Here is a 6,053-nt window from a genome sequence, read left to right as displayed (position 1 = left end):
AGAAATGAGGCCTGACACATGTGGGCATGTACGACTCCGATGGGCTCAAAGGTCAGGTTGCTTCAGAAACAGCCACCTGAAGCGGGCCGCTTTGGAGGAACAGCCGACAGCGGAGAAAACAACGAACATGGCGTTAAAGTGAAGTTGCGAGCGCAGAGCCCAGATGCGTCTGTCGTGCGTCCCCCGGGAGACGCATCTGGCTCTTCCGAATGCTCCTCCGCGTTCCCCCTCGGCTGGTCCGCTGTTTGTTGCCGCGCAGGTGTGAACGCCAACAATGAGTTTCGCCGCAGCCCACAAAGAATAAACCTCTAAAGCGACGGGACAAACACAAACAGGGAAGCTCTGGGCTGTAAAAGGCAAAGAATGCGTTTGAAGCTAATATGCTACCTGGAGCTGCGGCACTGAATTCTTCAAACAACCCAATCACGTGTTGACATTTCCCCGTTTTGGAGTTTGGTTTTAAATGCTCACCTGCACAACTTTGGGTCCCGTGCAGACCATTGAGGCACCTGTGGATCGTGGCATTTAAAGTGCATTTTAAAGTGCTCATACTTTTAACTGTTGCAAGCTGTTGTTTTGACATCTGCTCTGCATTAAAGTGCTGTCTGCACACACACACACACACACACACACACAGACACACACACACACACACACACACACAGACACCGTTCGGTATCAGCCCGTCAAGGTTACAGCTTCACTGTGTTCAACAGCGCCAAGTGAAGTCTTCGTTCTCGTCCCCGGCAGAGAGCAGATTCAAGGACGGAAGGAAGAAGATCTTTGGACGTATTTGTGTGTAAATTCTTGGCAATGATAGAATTTATATTTGGCTGCTTTGAAAACCATTTGCCCCGTTGCGATCGGCTCCGTGCACGTCGCGAACATCAGGTGTAAAAACCCTTTGAGAATTTGAGTGCGTGACAATAAAAGAAAAAGGTTTAAACAGAGAATGGGCCTGCACGTCTCAGGGAATGTTCCCCGGCGCCGGATGTCTCTGCTAGACGTCTCCTCTCTGCTGCAGGATGAAGTCTGTGTCTGTGCTTCTGTTCAGGCGATGTATCCAGAAGCTGCGTTTTAATGTTACTTCGAGATGATGTAGTGGGTACGCAATTGTTTTCATCACTCTCCTCTTTCATTCGGGGATTTAAAACGGCACCGTGTCTGCAGGGTGTGTAGCTGTGCAATCTTTTTTGTTGTTTTTCATTAAATCTTTATTTAATCAGCCGGTGTCATTGAGATTAAGACCTGAGACGAGTCGCCAGAAAGCAATCTGCAAAAGCAGAAACAACACAACTACTCAAAGACAAATAAAGGAAAAACAATTACAAGAATCGCAACAAACAATTCTAACCAGGAGGCATCAGAGGCAGCGTGGGGGTGTGGTGGGCAGCGCTGACGCCTCGCAGCGAGATGGTCCCGGGTTCAAACCAGGACCAACGGTTTCGCGTGTAGATCACTGACTTTCAGACACACAGAATAAAGACGGGGACGAGAAAGGATGTGTGGCTCAGTTATTTTAGATATCGCCATGAATTACTCAGAGCATGAAAAAGAGAATGTGCAAAGTTATGTGAAGTGGTTTAAGCCTCCAGAGGAGCTTTAGATGAATAACATTGACCTCCATCAAACCGTGTGATCTGAGGAGCATTGATGAGAATGATACGCGTGGTGACGCGGAGGGGGTTAACGTGTTGATGGGTGCAGTGCAGAAGGTTTGGCTGAGGACGGACAATGAAGGTCGACAGAAATCCCTTCGTTCCGTTAAAAGTCCGGTTTGATTTTCAACTGTTTTGGGTCGAATGTTGAATCTTGAACGTCGAGTCTGATTCCTAAAAGAGAGCAAGAACAATGTGAGTGTCTTTTAAAGTTTTAACGGCAGGAAAGAGTCACCGGCGTCTTTAGAATGCCACCAAATGGGTCCAGGACAATCGACGCACGACAGCTTTATGAGGGGACAACGTGTCAATGTTGTGTTTACTGCCTGTTTTTACTGCTCCCAGTTGGTCAAATCACAAGTTCGGGCAGCTTGAGACGTTGTTCCTTCAGCATATAATCTGGGGACTGGAGTCTCCATCCACCAACACGAGGGAATGCGTTTGACCATCACCATCTGGACGCCGCGTGTGACCCACCCACCCACCAACGTCACGGGGAGGGGGTCCCGACGTCCGATGCTCAACGGGGAAACACCGGCGTCCCGGTGGAGCGCCTCTTCTTCAGAAAGGATTAAATGGCGAACTTCAACGTGACCGGAGACTCGGCCGGTCAACCTCCTTCCTGGTTTCCCTCTGCGGACGCGCTCCAAACAATCCCCTCAGCCAGTCACCGCACGAAGACACACACCGGTAACACTGGGAACACTGGGAACACTGGTTTGCATTTACGTTACATGGCCTAAATGCAAAACAGGCTAAATGTTATCGGGCTATTTGCTTGTATTTATTTAGGATGGTGTGTATTCATATATGTGGGATTATCTGTAGCCTGTGTAGACTGAAAGCGCGTGCGTGTGCGTGTGTGTGTGTGTGTGTGTGTGTGTGTGATGCTCAATAACGCTGCCCTGCCAAATATCAGTTATGTAATTGCGGCGTTTTCCTCACGTCTGTTCCTGCGAGCTGCTTCCTCTTCACCTCCCTAAATCTCCTTCATGCTGATGCTTTTTTGTTCTTCTCACCCGCTCCTGTCACCCCCCCCCCCCCCCCCCCCCACTCCCTATATAATACCCCCCTCCCCAGTTGTCTCTACATTCTTCACACCCCCCTCTTTCTTTCGTTCATTACGCTCTCCTCCTCCTGCACACACTGGTTATTCGCTTGCTTTTTGACACACACATGTACCCCGCTCTTTTTCACACTCACCCTCTCTCTCTCTGTCTCTCCCTTTCTCTCTCTCTCTGCAGGGAACAGTCTGTGCCGACAGCCTGTTCCTCCTGAATTGATTTCTGCACAGAATGCAGTAAAAGTCACTGAGGAAAGAAGAGAAGCAACTGAGTAACATCAGCTTGTCAATCACTGCCATTTGCATGCGTGTAATTTGGGTTTTCTATGCGCTCCACGCGCACACACACTCTCACATGCTCACACATGCACACGCGTGTACGCGGAGAGTTGATTTACCTGTCTAAACATAACAGAGACGGTGTGTTCTTCACATGCGAAAGGCTTTGAGGAATGCTCTCTCGCGGCCTTCAGCCTCCAACACGTGCCACAGATTTCCTGCCACTTTGATGTCTCTCCTATAACCTCTAATCATTAGCCGTGTTTCTGTCTGATTAAAATCCATTCCTCACTTGCTTACACAAACCTGTTGGCCCGTGGTTGGTGTGCAGAGCCGAGACGGAGCCATGCGTGCACATGATACCCCACGTTTGCAAAAAGGAAAGGGAAGTTCACAAAAAAAAAGCAAGTGTTGTGTGTGTGTGTGTGTGCGTGTGTGTGTGCCTGTGTGCAATGGCTCCACGCAATGAGCATCTGGCCTGGAAGACGATGCTCTCACTTTCTGTGTGTAGGGCTGTGTGTGTTGTGTGTGTGTGTGTGTGTGTGTGTGTGTGTGTGCGTGCGTGTCAGCACGAGGTCAGCCCCATCCAGGTGGTAGCAGCTGTCCCCTTTCCTCTCCTGTCGCCCAAATTACATGACCTGAAGCCGCGGCCGGGTGGGCGGCGCCCAGACGAGGCGTTCATTGATCCGTCTGGAAGGTCAGAGTCGGGCGGAGACGAGGCCGTTGGAGGAGTGGCGCGAAGGGTGACCCGGGAGGGGAGACCAGGGTGAGCTTCTGCACATGTTTCTATTTCTATGTGTTCAATCTGAGTGGCATGATGAGAGTAAGTGAATCTGATTAAAACACACACACACACACACACACACGCACACACACACAGGTTTATTCAAGCGAACCCGTCGACGTCGCTACTTCACTACTGTTCTATCTCTTTAAATAACAACAGCGACGTATTTATTATCATCTGCAAAACTCCGTATGATGGAGGCGTTCATCATAAACTGCACTTTGCTGCTGCTGCGACGGCCTCTGGGGATCGTTACGGCCTCGTCTAATCTCATCTAATGTAATGATTAGAAGCTCCATAATGAAACAATTCTATGCTCAGTAGGGAAGTGTGGGAGGAAAACAGCAACTATTGTATGTGAGCGGCTGAAACCTCTTTATTTAAGGATTATTTATTCAATACCTGTGCGCAGTGATTTATTTAAAAGGTCTTCAACTTATTACTCAGCTCAGTTTTAATGTGGGTAAAATAAATTGCTTTACTTGTTGATAGTAATATATAAATATAAATATATATTTTTTTGTTACTTGAACGCAGCCTAAATAGCTGTTTCCCCCTTTTTTCAGTCGTTGTGCTATGATAAGCTAACTGGCTGCTGGCTAGCTTCACATTTACAGCTTAACCTCAGCTGGAAAGAAAGTTAGTCCCTGGTCATGGTTTCAGTTATAGCGAAAAACACACTTAACTTTGAAGCCATTTATTAATAGCTTCTCCTTGGAGCAGATGTCACTTCATTGAGACATCGTGAATGGAAAGGTGTCACTAATAAGAGACTCTGCATGTCTGTTGTATTGAAAAACAGGGGAATGGATCAAAGGTTGATCGCGCCTCACAAGCCGGGCCCTCATCATTTGCATTTGAACGAGGATCCCTAATCTGTAGACTGCAGCTACACACATCCACGTAAGGATCTGCAACGGCGAGATCTCCAAAATCATATATTGGCATTTACAAAGGGGTGAGTGCATTCTTTTGTCAATTTTAATCATTTAAAAGCGCGAGGACGGTCCATGGGGGGCGGATCTCATTTGATCTGTGTATTTCAGATCCAAAAAGAACTTTTCTTTTCATTTGAAAGATCTGGTCCGAGCACCTTTGATGATTAATTCAAAGCGAGGAGGCAGATTAAGCATTTCAAAGTGTGTAACAAGGCCCAAGAGTTAGAGGGAGGAGATGAAAGCGGCGAGAAAAGAGGATCAGGAGCAGAAGGAGCTAAAGAGAGAGAAGCGATACAGATTGGGGAAAGATGCAGTCGGTTAGCTCTGTGTCTTCGCGGTGATCTCTCCCGGGACACGTCCCTCTGCTCTGCCTGTTTCATGTCGGGTCAAGATCTTTGTGATTAGGGTGAATGAGAATGGCAGCTCACAAGAGGGGGGCTGGGAGAGCGAGGAGGGAAGTAGGCCAAAAAACCGAGGAGAAGAAGAATAGAAGATGATTGACAGAAGATGGGTTTTGTTGGAGAGATGAAGGCGAGGAGGAGGCGTCTGAGTTTTGACGGGACGATGAGGTGGACAAACGAGATTTCCTGCTGTCTGCTTCTGAATCGAGCCGGAAGGTGGAGGGTGTGTCTGTGTGTGTCTGTGTGTGTGTGTGAAGGGGGGGGGGGGGTCCTTAGGGGAGCAGTTGTAAAAAAAGGATGTTTCTCAATCACCATCCTCAAGAGCAAGTGTGCGAAAGTTTAGTGAAGATCCAAAAGGAAAGAAGAAGAAGAAGAAGAAGAAGAAGAAAAAAATGGCAAGACCGAGAGGCAGTTTCGTTTGGTAAGAAAAACAAGAGTCAGCAGTCGTGTGTTTGTGTGTGTGCGTGTTGAGGGTTGCTTCCATAATAACTCCCTGAGGGGGGGTGGGGGGGGGGGGGGGTGGGGGGGGGGGGGGGGCAGGGAACATCACAAGCAAACATATTGATTACAGACTGTGATGATGCATGGGCGGCATCGGACACTGCAGCTGGATGAGACCAACTGTAACCGGACAGGATGCGCCCCCCCCCCCTCCCCTCCCTCTCCCCCGCTGCAGAAGATGCCCTCCTCTTTTTTTTTCTCTTTTGTGTGTGTGTGCATTACAACACGCATACACGTGTTAAATAGTTCGCGCTGATTAGCACAGAAGCATTGTGATCCCATTAAAAACCCAGCGCCTTGAAATCACCTCTGCAGAGCACCAGAAGCGCGGCTTTTTTTTTTTTCTTCTTTTTGAGCGTGCTGCGCCTTTAAGCCGCAGGGCGTGGCTCTCCCTACTACGCCCCGCCCTTTATGCATAACAGCCAG

This window comes from Gasterosteus aculeatus, chromosome 10 (genome assembly GCF_964276395.1).
Source record: "Gasterosteus aculeatus chromosome 10, fGasAcu3.hap1.1, whole genome shotgun sequence".
Taxonomy (NCBI): domain Eukaryota; kingdom Metazoa; phylum Chordata; class Actinopteri; order Perciformes; family Gasterosteidae; genus Gasterosteus; species Gasterosteus aculeatus.
This window is presented reverse-complemented; position numbering follows the sequence as displayed.